The sequence below is a fragment of the Geospiza fortis genome, unplaced genomic scaffold, assembly GCF_000277835.1.
Source record: "Geospiza fortis unplaced genomic scaffold, GeoFor_1.0 scaffold41, whole genome shotgun sequence".
Lineage (NCBI taxonomy): Eukaryota > Metazoa > Chordata > Aves > Passeriformes > Thraupidae > Geospiza > Geospiza fortis.
The window spans coordinates 13,632,356-13,647,652 of record NW_005054299.1 but is presented as its reverse complement, the minus strand read 5'-3'; the positions used below and the strand labels follow the sequence as shown (position 1 = coordinate 13,647,652).

Below are 15,297 nucleotides of genomic sequence, written 5' to 3'. Positions count from 1 at the left end.
TTCCCTGTCTTCTTGTGGAGGAAAGGAAGATATAAATTTTAACATACTATAGAAGAACTGAAAGACATTTGCTATGTCATAGAAAAGATGGAGATCATCTGGGAATATCAGTACATTTTTTTCTTATGAAATAAACCGTGAATTTGGTGCTTTTTTTGAACTAGAGTCTTTGTATACTGCAAGCCCTAGGAATGAGAAATTGACCATTCCTGGAGAAACTGACATTTTTTCTGGAAAAGATAAAGCTATAAGACTAAGAGGGAACATTTCCTGATTAGTTCCCTTGGGTCTAAAACTGTTTGGGGTTTGGGCAACTTTTTTGACAGCCATTGCTAGGGTAAACCATGATGACATGGATTTATTTTAAGCACAAAATACTTGGTTTCAGTATTATAAAAAATTGTTCAAAATATGGGGGCAGTGGTCTGTAAAGAGATTAGACAAGAGCTATCACTGGCAATTTTAAGAATAAAATAGACAAGCCTCTGTGAGGAATGGCCTCATAGATCTCGTGTGTGGGAAAGGTCTAGATTGATTTCAAAGCTGGGTTTAATCATTGTGTAATGATTTGGAAAGAGAACATAAACTTATGTGCTTAAGGACATTTATTTCAAGATAAGATGGAATTTTTTTTCAGTAAGAACAATCATTCACCAGAAGAACCTTCCTCAGGAACACGGTAGACTCTCCATCACTGGAGGTTTGCAAGATGTTATTGGACAGGGTGCTCATAATAATCTCATATAGGCTTCCTTTTTCCACAAAAAACTGGGTCAGATGGTCTTCTGAGGGCCCTTTTAACCTGGGATTTTCTGATTCTAATTAAGTCTTAAATATCCTCTTCATGTGAAGATAATGTTGGGAATCAAATACTCTGCAAAGACTAAGAAGAAAATGCATTCTGTTCATATAATGGGAAGCTCTAATTCAGAAGGTGGATCTTGAAGAGATTTCTGCCTGTCCAGATGGTCAGTTTTTGCACATAAGAATAATATTATCATAAGAATAATAAGAATAATATTATCTGATGCATGTTCCATTGGAGTGTAAAGAGTGCTCTTGACAGCTGATGTTCAGTGGATGGTTTTACATAAGGCATTGAATGGATCTGTAGCTCCATTGCTTTCTTCATTTCCTAGGCTGGATTTTCCAAGAGTGTGTGTGAGGGAAGGATGTTAAGATGGAGGAAATTCCTGCAGCAGTACCAAAACCAGAGTGGTTTTTCCTCATGATTTTTCATGAAGAAGTAAGCAGGATTTTTTGAGGGGTGAGTTTTCCTGAAGAAAGCAAGTAGTTTGGGTCTGAGTTTCATAGAGATAAGTAAAGGTGCATGTGAACAGAGGGCAAGAAATCTCTTCCATTCCTTTCAAATCATAAATATTGACATTTTTCTAAAACTTTAAGTCACACTTGAAAATACGAGAGTGTACAAAAGGCAGCTAATGAAAATTCCACTGACAACACCTTTGACATCTGATTTTAAAATTCATTTTTATATTTTGATTTATTATGAATCATGCCTTGTTCAGTTTTTATTATTCATTTAGACAGCTCGGATGCAAGAAAATAGTAGATGCAAGATTTGATTTATCTTTTATTAGTTGCTATTGGAGAATGTTTCCTGATACTTTCTCAAACACTTTAAGCCTGTGACAAGCAATCTTAAAGCCAGTTCCAAGATGGAAGATCTCATTAAGTTCTTTGCCTCTTAGAATGCATAGTAACTTTGACACTGTTCTATGTAGTGAGAATTACCAAGCTGAATTCCCAAAGCTAGCTGCAGCCCATCTTAAAGGAAAGAAGCAGGTCCTAGTTTTGCATCAGAGATTCAAGCATTCATACCTAACATGCAGAAACTAGGTTTGTTTTTGGAGAAATATCTTTCTGTTTAGGCACCTAAACTGACTTACCTCAGTTTATGTTGCACAGTGTGCACACATCCACAAACATCTTGATCACAAGAGAATGTTCAGCACTGGTTTTATGCCTGAATCCCATGAGAACTCATATGCAAACATTTCTTACTTGTTTCAGCTGGGGAGCTGGGTAACGTAAAGCACATCCAGCCTTATGAAACATGACTGAAAAGTGCAGGTGGGGACTGTTTTTGTTACATCTGTGCCAATAACCAAACGTCTTCAACACAGGACATCTGCCTGAGTTGCAGAAGATGATGTGGAAAATCTTGCTCTGTCTGAAAGTTTCTAAACTGCCAGTTTTTACCTTACAGCTGTCTGCCTTCCTAGGCACCTGACAGAAAGCAAATCACTTAAGCTAGTATTGAACATCTTAAACTTCTTAAAGCTGAGCTTGCAATCACAAAGATTTAGGAAGAGCAGAAGGGACCTTGTAGTGGTGCTCCCTTGGTTCTTCCGATTTGAGTTCCAACAGTTTGCAGAAAATCTTTTAGTGTGTTTGCATTTAAAGATGGCTGTAGTAGTCACACATTCATTTGGGGTAGAAGAAACCTGGCTTCCAGTCCCTACTCTGCTTCTGCTCCTTCTATTGCCTCCAGATATATTTTGAAAGAAAATTCTTACCCTTAATAGTAACAGAATTGTTTTAAGATTCTGATTGTAGGACAGAATTTTAAAACTTCTTTGGAGAATCCATCCTTCTGTGCAATTCCAAATGAGGAACTGGTGTAAACAACATATTTTCCATCAGCATTGGCTGCTGCCTAGTTTGGATGTCTTTTAGCTCAAGAAATACAATAAACTAGTGATAATCCGGTTTTTATTATAGGTTCTACAGGAAACTAGATGCCTAATCTGGGAATTAAACTTTCCCTAGATACACAAATATCCTCATTTTAGGCACCATAATAGTTCATAATGTGAACAGCTTACTTTCTCTTGTGAGCCTGAAGCACACTAACTTTAAAAAGATTTAGGCATAGCCTGACTTACAGAGTTCTCTAGCAGGAGAGATTTAGCAGTATGAGGCTGTCACATCACAGCCAACAGAGGGAGAAAAAAAACCAAAACAAAGTTCATAATAATTTAAATTCTGAAGGCAGCCAGGACCTTGGGTTGTATTGGCTTGTTTTACAAAGAGGAAGGGGGAAAAGGTTCACTTAAGCCAAAAATTCTGTCTTTTAGAGCCAGATATGTAAGCAATAAATTCTGCTTCTAAGCTCTACAGCTTCTGTGTCTGTAGAAATGTGTACCTTTCTGAGAGAAATGGCTGTGTACCCAAAGACAGTACTCTCTCATTGGTAATGTGTACCTTGGCATTATAAGATACCAGTTGTGCTTTCCAGTATCTGTAGTCACCGTTTCAAAGATGCATAGGTAAATAATAATACATTCATTTAATTAATTTTCTTCATTAATCAAGGACAGATGTACTGAGAGGTGTATTTGTTAGGGACAGGTGTACTATGAGGCATATTTAAGATGTTAGTGCTCGGTAGAAACAATATCCTAATTCTTCTGCTTTGAAATTTGTAATGGAAAAGTCTTTCATGGTAGATTGGTCAGTATTTTAGTACATAATTTCAGTTTGCAAATATTGCACTCAAGTCTGATACAAAGGTGTGTGTATTCATGGATTTGACAGCAGTGGGCACTTTTGTATTTAATAAGCTCCAGCGCAACTATGAGCTGGGCAATCCAGCCATCTTGAGAACAGCCAAAGTGCTCTTGTCAGGTAGGACCTAGTCAGGTCCAACATAGGAGCTTGTGCCACAGGGATCATCTTCAAATCTTGCTTGGTGGTTTACATGCTGGAATGGATTCTTCCCGTATGGCACTAGCTGCTTTGAATTGCTGACACTCTTTAGCACAGAGGAACCAATAACGGCTGGCATTAGCAGAAATTAGTTGTGACATTTTTAAAGCATATGGATAGTGTGCAAGTTCCTACCTACAGCTACTGAAAGAGTTGGTAAGAGCTGCCAGGGCCATCTGAGCTCAGAAATCATTCGTTAGGTGGCTGTGCTCCCTTTGCAGAAATTTTGGCATCCCATGATTTCTCTTGTATGCAAAAATACTAATGTTATCTCATCCTGCAAGGGCATGAAGGCTAATGGTCCTAAAAGGGATCCAAGGAAAACAATTTAATTTTGGTCAATTTTGATTTGTCCATTTCACATACTTAATGTTCACTAGAAGCCTGACTGTTTTCTTAGAACTGTACCTTGGTCAGTCAAAGCCGTGCTGCTGGCATGATTTGGTGTATTTTTGATTGCTGCTGTTTTGCAAGCAGGCTCCAGCCTTCTCAGTGGGACTGTGTTTTGTCTCTCACCCTGTTCAAGTTTTGCATGTCATCTAGACTGAGATGTAACTTCAAACCTGGGCGGCTCTGAGAAGACCATCTCCTGAAGTGACATGACGCGGACACTTGTATTATGATCTTTTAGCTCCTTCGCTGCTAGCTCAATTTCTGCTTCAAACCTGATTAAATACTGTGTGCTCAAAGTTACATAAGAAGCATTAACAAATGCCCAAACCCAACTGGCACTCTGACCAACACCACTTGGTTTTCATTGGATGAACACTTTGGAAAGGCTACTCAGCTTGTGTTATTGTGTACAGCACAACTGTAGCATAAAGTAAACCCATGCAATGAAATCTTGCTGGTTTATACAACATTAATTATCAAGCCTGATCTTTGTAACATGGATTTGCCACTATGATACTGATCTTTCTGGTAATCTCCTAAACCAGTTTTCAAATTAACCTTCACTTCTGCAGCACTTTGGTGTGTTACGAATTTTGACACAGCCTAATGGTTGGAAAGCAAATTACATTAAGATCCTTCTGAAGTTATTCAGCTGGAAGCAAAGTTCTCAGGGTGATATCTCTGTTACTCTCTATCTTTTCCACCTCTTTCTGCATGTCCCTACAGAGCAGTTGTTTCTAATGTTCATCCTTGAGAACAGAGTGATTTCAGCCCCTTTTCCATCCTTTGGACAAAATATTAACTTTCTACAGTGTGTAAGTCTTAGTAATTGTAGTACAGAAATTGACAGTCATTTCAGTGACTCAAAGCAAAACAGATCCCTGCTCTTGAAGCTTTTAATCTCAGTAGTCTTGTTAGCATTAAAGTGATGGACAAAAGCGCCAGCAGTTATAGGACTACATAATTACTATACTAAGCTTCAAAATCACTACAAAGAACATTGTGATGATTGCAATGAGAAGCTTTCAAAAATAACGGTTCCTAAGCAAAGGACCACAGAGCAGCTGTTATCAGCCGTAAGACACAGGATTGTAACCAAGTCCCTGATTTGATATTGAGACTTGAAGTGCCTCTGCTGCCTTCTGGTCCTGCTTTCATAGAGATCCCAGTAGTCAACTGCAAGCAGTCCAGTTCCACAGCCCCCTGTCCTGTGCACTACTGCCATCCCAACTGAACTGATCCATCTCTGTCTCTCATTGTCCTCAAGCCAATTCTGTCTGCCCTATGTGGTTTGGAGTAGAAAAGAAGTCCTACAGACCTGGTTATCCACCAGTTCAAAATGTCACAGGGGAGTAATATACCTGTATTCCTGTCCTTCACGGGGAGTTGTTGATATTTACACTGGAGAAATGAAACAATATTTGTTTTGTTGTCTAGTCCCTCTGTGGTGCTAAAATCCTCTGTGATTTCAGTGTGCAGTTACTTTTATTGACTGTTTATTGTGTGTCCTTCACCCAGATAATAAGATAGAATCTGTGGGGTTGTGGCTTCCTTTTGTTTTGCTTTCTACATTTCAAGTAGGCTGTTTGGAAGAAAGTCAATGCATGTTAAAAATCTGCTAACTGAAAAGCTATTGATCTGTATCCCCTAGGTATTTCCTCAAATCAATGTATTTTTTTCCCTATATGCCTTTTGTTTTTTCTCAGTCCACTGTCTGGATTTTTCTGATTTTGACATCAGGGCATGTCCATTTTTCTCTTTAAAATGCCTCCATTTATATGAATGGAGTATCTCGGTGACCAAGCCAGAATAATGAAGCCCTCAAAAATGCATCTGGCAGACTAGTTAGAACAATAGTAAATCAAGCGTGAGACTCTTCAGCCTGCTACAGCAGAGCTGCAGTGTCTGCTGTACATGCTTACTTTGATAAAAGAAGAAGCTGTAGAAGTGTCTTGTTCTTTCAAGAACCTTAGATTCATGGTAGTAAAAAGCTCAGCTTCCGTTGATGTTTGGACTAAGAAAGCAAGAAGAAATTCCCTGAGTCCTAAATTGCAACAACCATCAGAAATCTATGTTTATTTTGGGGGTGTATATAATGAGTTAATCCCTGTAGAAATCCTAGCACATGTAAATAAAGTAAAATTAGGACCAATCTGGGTATCCCAAAGCCATGGTTAGCCTTAGAACTCTTAAGAAAATGTATTTTTTCCTTTTCACAAATTTATTTGTAAAAACTTGAAGAATATACTATATACTGCTTATGTAGATATAAAATAAAATATGTTCCTCAAGTAACTGGAGCAAGAGGGTCTGAATGAATAATTGGATGAATATATATGATAAATGAAACAATGTAAATGTAGACAAGGGCAAGAGTGAAATTATGAACTGAGCATGAAATGGAAGAGAGCAAAGGAGAGGGAGGAGAATGATGTTGGTGGAAAGTAGTGGGGAAAATGAAATCTGAGGGAGGAATGAATCAGATAAAACCGAAGGTCAGAAATTGAAAACTGAGTAATTAATTTGGGACAAGATCAGAACAGAATGTCGTCAACAGGTGAAGCATGTTATTGGTGGACTTGTGACAACATGGAAAGAAAAATAATTGCCATTGAGATAGAAATGACCTGAAAAAAATGTAGAAAAGTCAAAGGCTGACTCAGCAAGATAACAAGATAGAACCAAAGGAAGGAGGTGGGGAAAATTTCTTAGAGACAAGGGAGAAGTAGTGAAAGGAAATGTCTGTGCCACTGGCAGACCCAGATTACTTCTGGCTGTGCCTCTGCTTTTCTTGTATGGCCCCAGCCAGGTCAGCTGGTGCTCTTGGCTTTCAGTAGTCTGCAGATAATACTCTGTTATCTCAGAGGCTGCTCAGAGAATCATCTAATGAAAGTTCAGGAAAAAAAAATAGATTCTGTTATGATGGTATTGTAAAAATTAAAAGCAGTAGCCACCCAAGGAGGCAAACTCTGCCCTCAACTCTTTGCCTGCCCTGCAGTATCTCACCTTCCAGAACTGAGATTTATTTCTCCTTCAGGAGAAGGAAACTGACAGAACCCAAAGCAGAGCTCCAGATGTCTGAGGAGCACATTTTGAGAATAATGCACAAGTGTTGTTACTGCTAGTCAGCATATTTAGAAGAGACTGTTGCCAATACTGATGATTTTAGAATGTATAAATATCAGAATGAAATCATGTTGCTAAGTTAAAAAGAGAGATAGGGATAAATAGTCACTGCATTTTTCTCAGTAGAGATTTAGCCTTGTTCATTCATAAAAGGTTGTGATCCTAATTCCTCGTGTGTTAGGATGAGAAAATGTCACTGAATTCTTGGATGTTTCATCCAAGAAGTATATAAATAAATATAGTGGTTCATAATGCTAATCCAAGTAAAGAAAAGTCTTCACAAGAAAGTGGGATAAGCAGTGTGCAAGTTTACTAATCTCTCTATTATATTTAAAATGGCTTTCTTTTATAGTAAAAACATATGCAATTATACTTAGGCAAAGAAAGAAAGCCCCAATTCAGCTTTAATAATGCTTTTACTGATTGTATTATAGTCTTCCTTTAAGTGGTAATATGCTTTGTCGCCTGAATCAACTAAGTAAGAAAATTACTTTTCCCAATCTCCAAAGCAATCACTTTTATAGCTTTGTCTAGTAAATGAGCAGTCTACTCTCCAATAATGAAGGGCAATAAAAAGATGTGGATTTTTTTTTTAATATTCTAGCAAACTTCGCTGTATATGAGTTCTCTTACAGACTCTACTGAATCATCAGACTCTCAGAGCAGATTTGTACTAAGAAAATGCTATTTAAAGGAATGCTGAGTTCTGCTAAGGGGAAAGAATTGAACTGATCATCAATGCTCTCATTATTCAAAATTTTATTCAAAATTTTCTATGACTTGATATGAAATACTTCAAATAGCTCAAAAAGAAGTAAAAATTGATGTAAAAATACTGATATCAAAGTCAAGGCGGTAAAAAATGAGGATTTTTCTCAGGTTGCTACATCAAGCAGGAGCACTTGTTAAAAGAGGTGGAAATGTTTGCTACTTTTGATAAAATTACTAGAAGGAAAGGAAAAGCTGTTTGGAGCTTTTAAAATTACACTAAATTCTTGTGCATGGGCTCAATTTAATTTTTTTTAAGACAGACTAAAATGGGAGCCCTAAACTTTGGCCCAAACAGTAAGAGATTTTTAGCAAATACAGTACAGAAATCCCTGGTTTCAGAGGCCACATCTAGGTTGGAAAGTGTAGAGTTGAGCATGTCATTTCCTGTCTTGTTCTATGTACTGAGCTATACTGTTGGCTGCTGGTGTTTTCTATTGAGTGGCAGTATATGCCTCTCAAGGTCATGCTGATGCCCTGGATTTCCATCATGGAAAGGTCAAAGATCTGTAGTTATATGAGCTTATTCTTCTTTGCACTCTAAAATTCTGTGTATAGTTAAGTAAACATGTCCATGCATGATTTATCAGCTGTGAGGGTGGCGAGGCATTGGAAAAGGTTGCCCAGAGAAGCTGATGATGCTCCATCACTGGAACTGTTCAATGCCAGTTTGGATGGAGCTCTGAGCGAGCTGGTCTTCTGTCTGCTGGAAGGTGTCCCTGCCTGTGGTAGAGGGTTTGGAACTAGATGACTGAGCTCTCGTTCAGCCCAAGCCATTGTATGATTCTATTCAAGGAGAAGGTCAAGTGTTCTCCTGCTGTGTCTATTCTGCAGGTAAAGAGGGGAATCTCTATCTCTGTGCTGTCATATTTGTGATGGGCCACTGGCTGTTTGCTGGTGAATCAGAAGTAAGGTGTAGCTGGGTGGGTATTACAAGTATTAAAAAGAAATGCTGTCAGGCCTCTCTTTTGTCTGGCCTGTGAGATGGGATTGGAAGCACTTTGATTATATTTCTGGCATTTTTCTGCTGAGTAAATCAAAAGGGCCCAGCAGGCAGCGCAAAATACATTCACATGGGGGAGAGCTGTAACACTCCCACGCTGGACTCTAGCTACAGCTGGGTGCTTAGCTGAGAAATCAGTGTTTTGATTACTTGGGTAGCAACAAAGGCCAACATTTGACTTCTTCAAAGCCAGTGTAAGGGTATATTTAGATAAATGTTACTTTGGGAATTAACTAGCTCCCAAGATGCCATTGAAGTTAAATCAGCAATTGCAAGAAATTAATTCTGACCTTTCCTTTGTTCTCAAAAATCTGCCATCCTGTATCCAGGACATGAGGGTCCCTGATGGGTCTTTTCTTGATTTTCTGTGTCACTGTCAACCCCTGTGTAAGCACATGGAGAATGCCAACCTAAGCAAATGCTAGAATTGCCTTCTTTGCACAAGACAAATGATTATACAAGGTAAAAGGCAAACAGATTCTGAAGCTTGCCACCTGAAATTACTGAGGCCTGATTTTGAGAGGCACAGAGGCTGAGACTATGTGGGTGTACCTTTAAATGGCAGCACTGGCAGAAGCAGTTCCTGGATCTTGTTGCACTCAGCCACAGCCACTCATTCCCACACTTGCTCTCTGCTTTCAGCTGTGTTTGAAAAAATTGTTTACTGCCATGTGGTGAGCTGGACTAGTGAATTGTTCTACATTTGAAATACCTTTCTTATTTTTATTTATGTTTAACCTGGATCCATTTTCTGATCCAAATGATTCCCTAAAAAACTCCTTCAGCACGTCTGAGGAGGCAGTGGAGGGAGGCAGAAGGGCTGCTGAAGATGAGATCTGTTCATGCTACTATTTTCTGGGGTAATTTGTGTTGGTTTTGGGGGTTGGAGTTTTTTCCCCTTTTTTAAACATGCCAGTTGTAGTTCTGTAATAATTTGGTTTCAGAGAGAGCTGGGATTTGTAATGCTCATTTGTCACTATATTCCTTTTTCTTCCTGCTCTTTCCTGTCCACATTCTCAGCTCTTGGCTTCCACAGCTGTGTGGCTGGAGCAGTTTCTGGGGCTGTACCACCTCACAGAAATTATTTCAACCCACTGACTGAGTAAAAAAACAAAGTAAAAAAGCAATGGTGAGTGTAGAGGATATTTGCTCCCCTGATCATCCAGGGCAGAGCCCATCAGCATGTTGCAGTCTGCTGGGGATGGAAGGGAGCCAGGAAGAAGCTGGCACAGGGCCTGGAGAGGGGGCTGGGAAGTCAGACGGCAGCGATGGAGACCTCTCTTCTCACGTCCTCAGCTCCACAGGGAGATCCTTGACTGCAGCCTGTCTGCTTAGGAGAGCTCTCTTGTAGCAGCCTTTCTTCCAAGCTGCAGCCAGACAGGGACACATGAGGTGGCTGGGGAGCGTGCCAGTGGAGATGAACAGCAGCAGCACACAGGAGGCAGAGTGACTGTGTCCCTGAACACCCACACCACAGCCCCAAGCATGTGAGCCCATCCATTGCAATCCCAGTGAGTGCTGCAGGCATCTGTGTCTTTCCAGAGAGAGGGCAGAGGGGCTCATGGAGCTTTGGTCACAGATTCGTCTCCTGGGCTTTGATTTCCTCAAAATTATCTTTGTGTCAGTGACCTCAGATGCTGTAAAACAAGATAGTAAGCATTACAGTTAATTTTTGTGAAAAATACCTACATCAGAAGCAACCCAGTTTTCCTAAAGGCAGTTTTGAGAAGCTACATATGCACACAGCTTATGGCTGATTGTACACAGGGAGTAAGTGTTTCTTATGCAGGTAGGTTTGAGTCTAAGATGGGCCAAGATGGCATGAATGTAAATATTATTGCAAAAGCTTTCTGAAGATTACTTTGACTTGTGCTAGAATGTAATTTCTTTGAGTAATTGTGATTTCATTTTTCATATGTGTGACAGTTGAATATAGAGCTGCTAGAGAAAAGACAGCAAGGTTTTGATTCTAGGCTGCTTCTTTTTTAAATTATTGTGTCTTTAGAGTGATGAATAGCACATAATCCTAGAGTGACAGGATTCAGTCCTGGTAGTTTTTTAAAAGGACAGAGGGATGTGTGTTAGAGAGAGAGAGGCAGAGAGCAATATAAACAAAACGGCTGATTCAAAGTTAGGGTATTACCATCAGATATTTCCCTAAAAGTCCTTGAGTGTTCTCTTTTAAAATAAATCTGAATCATTAATCTTTCTGGGCCAGGCAGATTTTTAAATTGCATTTCAAATCCAATATTCCATAAAGAGCACAGAAATAGTAAATAGTATAGTTTGTCTTTTAATCATTCAGAGACTTAGTAAAAATAACTTTGTTTTCAAGTTGTGCATTCTTCTGCTTTTGTATTTGTCCTCTTCTGAGTGGTGGCAGGTCACACTAATGGGGCTTCTGGAAGAAGTCCATACTTTTTGCAATCAGTTGAGAAAAAGCTTGAAAATTCATGGGGAGGTGATCCTCCACCTGGATCACTTGTGTCTACCCCAAATGAGACAGCTACTGCACCACTTGTGACCAATTGCATTGAAAACTCTGAATTTTTCTCTCAGTAGAATAAAAATTATATTTATTCATGGGAGTACTTTTTGCTAAAGATTATTATCAAAAGCAAATAAATGACATCAAAGCATATATTGCAAAATGTAGAGAAAGAGATATTTGTATCTATACAAATAAATAACTCTGGCTCTCCTTTTACTCCTAAAGTTCTCCCCCTTATTTTTTTTTCCTCTCTGATTTTAAAACCACTGTAGTTAAAGTAAGAAAGTTGTGAAGACAGAAGACCAATTTTAGGCATGGTACAAGCAAATGCAGCTTCTGTTTCTTGGGCGTTATGTTTGCTAACTCCAGAGTAAGTTTAGCCTGTAACTGGTACTGCTGAAAACTGTGGCAAGCAGAATTTGCATGTTTGCTTTCAAGGCAGCTGTGATAATAGCAGCCTAAATAGTTGCTCTTTCTCGGTCTTCCTTACAAATATTATTTACTGCATCCACCAGTGAGGGGATTTGGCATAATGATGCTGTCTCAATACAAGGACAATATCCTAAGCTGCTCACAGGTGCTGGATCCAAAGCCTCAAGAAAGTGAAGACTTCCAAAGAAGATGCACCTTCTCCAGACTGTTGCATTAACTTGATGTGGAGGCCAAGTGGCAGCCCTGTGAGTTCTGACCTCCTACAGTCTCTCCCACGAAGAAGGATCTCCCAGTTTGTGCAGCTGTCTGGGGACCTTGCTTGAGCAGCAGGAGAATCCACAGCCACAACACAGCTGCACCAGGAATGTGCCTGACACAGGTTTTCATGACAGCGTGTATGTGATGAGCTCTTGATCAAAGGGTCCTGCTTAGACTTTAGTGCTTTGCCACAAATATGTGAAAAATGTCCTAGCTTTAGGTTCACAGAATCATTAAATGGCTTGGGTAGAAAGGGACCTTAAAGGTCACCTAGTTCCAGCTCCCCTGCCATGGGCAGGCAGAGCTTCCAGTAGACCAGGCTGCTTAGAGCCCCACCCAACCTGGCCTTGAGCACTTCCAAGGACAGCGCATCCAGAACTTCTCTGGGACACCTGTTCCACTCCCTCACTACCCTCACAGTAAGGAGTTTCCTCCTAATATCTAATTTAAACTTACCCTCTTTCAGTTTGAGTTCATTCCCCTTTTTCCTTCCCTCTTTCCAGCCTGCCCTTGGAAAAGGTCCACCTCTGTCCTTCTTGTAGGCTCCCTTCAGGCACTGGAAGGCCACAATTAGGTCACCATGAAGCATTCTCTCCAGGCTGAATAATCCCAATTCTCTTCAAGTTCTTATTCTTGAAGTCAAGCTTGCCCTGTAGCTTTCAGACATTGTTAGTGAAGTATCTGAGAGCAGGCAGCTAGACCAAACAGGATGTTGCAAAGCTAGAAATTGTAAATGACATTTGCTTGGCCACCCCTCTTCTTTGGGATTACTTTGGGAGTTGGATTTTTTTTTTTTTAATGAATGAAAAGTTAATCTTTCTTGCAATACTACTGATACCTTCTGTGTTCTTCCTCCATTATGAGACAAAGCTAGAGGCTATGTTGTTGTCTGGCACTTCCCAGGGGGTGTGTTCACATCACATGCAGAAGGTCCAGGCTCTCAGTGGCAGGATCCCCTCCATGCATCCCAGACTGCATCAGTCATCTACCTTATACAGTGCAAAAAATTCCCCACCTAGAGGAAAAAGTACTCAGATAAATGTCTGTTATTTACAATATGCTTTGATCCCTACAGCGTCTCTTTTTTTTTGTGAGTTTTTTTACTGCAGAAAATGTGTCATCTGTCCCAGCCCTTAGAATGCACAATTTTAAGGGACAGACAAATCCACTTGAGTTTTAAGTGACAGCACTGGTTTTCTGTAAGTTCTCATCCTGAATTTAATCTCCAGTGAAACAAAATAGTTAGATTTATTTGGCATGTTTATTAGCAATCAAGCCTACAAATGTGCCCTTCTGGTTGAACTCGGTAGACTCACAGCTTTGTGTAATTGAGACTGCAGCATGGCAGAGAGTTCTGTTATGGCTTCACATATTGATCAGTCCAATTTAATTTCCTCATGGGACCTGAACCACGCTAGGGATGGTGGATTGTGTTGAAGGCTTGATGAGCCTGTTTTAACAAAGCATCTCAAGGGCTTCTGGAACAGAGGTAATTATCAATACTGATACACGTTTCCTTTCTTCAAAAGGTACGGGCTCATTAATAGGCTGCACAACAGCTGCTGTTTGCAACAAATGACTTTTTTTTAATTAACTTGGAGATACTGCTTCCTCACCTGTTCACTTACTAGTTGGCTGTTTCCAAAAGAAACAGAAACTGGGTTCCAGGTTTTGATCTTACTGGTAGATATGATAGCAGTATCTTCTGCACTGCTATATTCACTATTTTGGTAATTGAAGCCTAGATTATATTTTAGAGTAATAGTCCCATCCCACTGCTTCTGCCCATGTCTGAGCAACCTATGCCAACAAATTCTGGTGTTTTACAACTTTTGAATTTTGGTTCAAGTTACTGATGCTGTCTGCTATTTTTAATGTTAGTATTACTGGTTAAATAGTCTCCTGTTATAGCTTTGGCAGTCAGCATTTTTGTTTGTTAGTGAATATTTCAAAAATGTTTTTAAATTGTTATTTTTTTAGGCTCTCAGTTATGAGAAGGAAGCTTATTGTAACTTCCTATTGTTTTCTCTTTACTATGCAAAAATCCTAACATTTCATTTATAACCTTTTTGGTGTAGGTGTGTTGTGGGTGTTAAATTCATACTGCTCTTTAATGCTGCAAATTGGATGTATGGAAAGAAAACATCATCAAGGCAAACTGCTTTGTTAAACCCGATTTTAAACACAGTTTTCAGATCACTAGCTGGTAGTTTAGTGCCTTACAGAATGGTCATCCTTAGCTAATAGCAGTTGCTTTTGTTTTGTTTATTCACCAGGAAACAATTTAAACCCTTTAATAGCAGCTATCATCTTTTCTGACTTCTTTTCCATTTCACATTCATTTTCTCAATAATTAGCACAGTTCTGCTCGTTAATGCATTAATTGAAAGCAGCAGCAATACATTGCAAGGAAATTGGAAAAATCATTGTTTCTAAGCATAGATGAGTGTGGGTGAGTGAAACATACAAAAAACTGGAAAGGTAACTGGGTTGCACCAAATGCAATTGGCCAATGAGCCAAAGTCTGTAATGTGCTCAAAATGTTATTTTGCGTGTTTCCTGCATCATGGTAAGCGGCACCTTTACCTGGTTTTTCTTCTTTTCTTGATGTCTGAACTTTTAAAATAATTTTTTCAAGGAAAGTTGCTGTTTTCATAATAATAAAGAAATATTTAGCACTGGTAGCCGTTGCCTAAAATTGCAAGTCAACTGTCTCTAAGGAGATCAAAAATAGGAAATTTGATTAAAAGAGATACATTTTAGTTCTCTATCTATCCTGGAATTCTTTTAAAGTTGTGAGTCATATTCAACCACTACTGGAGTTCATGGTACTGGAGGCCCCATGAGTGTTTAATAGGAGATGGCTGGTACCATCACTGTCCCCAGGCTGCTGTTTACTGTCAGTTCTCTTCCCTGGTTAGTCATGACTGAAATGTGAAGATGAGTGGGTTACTGTAAAATGCCTTCAGGAATGATTAATTCAGATTAATCACCTAATTTTGCAAACACTGGAGCACTGAAAGAACAAGTGATGGTGTGAGAAATCCCCTAGACTTACCTAATATTAAATATATTCCGGATTTTGTTCTGCAAA

The 15,297-nt window shown here is 39.3% G+C and overlaps 1 protein-coding gene across 3 annotated transcripts in view; it reads left to right on the top strand.

The window, feature by feature from the left end:
- The window catches only part of PLD5 (phospholipase D family member 5), a 166,002-nt gene that overhangs the window by 119,428 nt on the left and 31,277 nt on the right, over window positions 1-15,297 (top strand). The window lies entirely within an intron of this gene.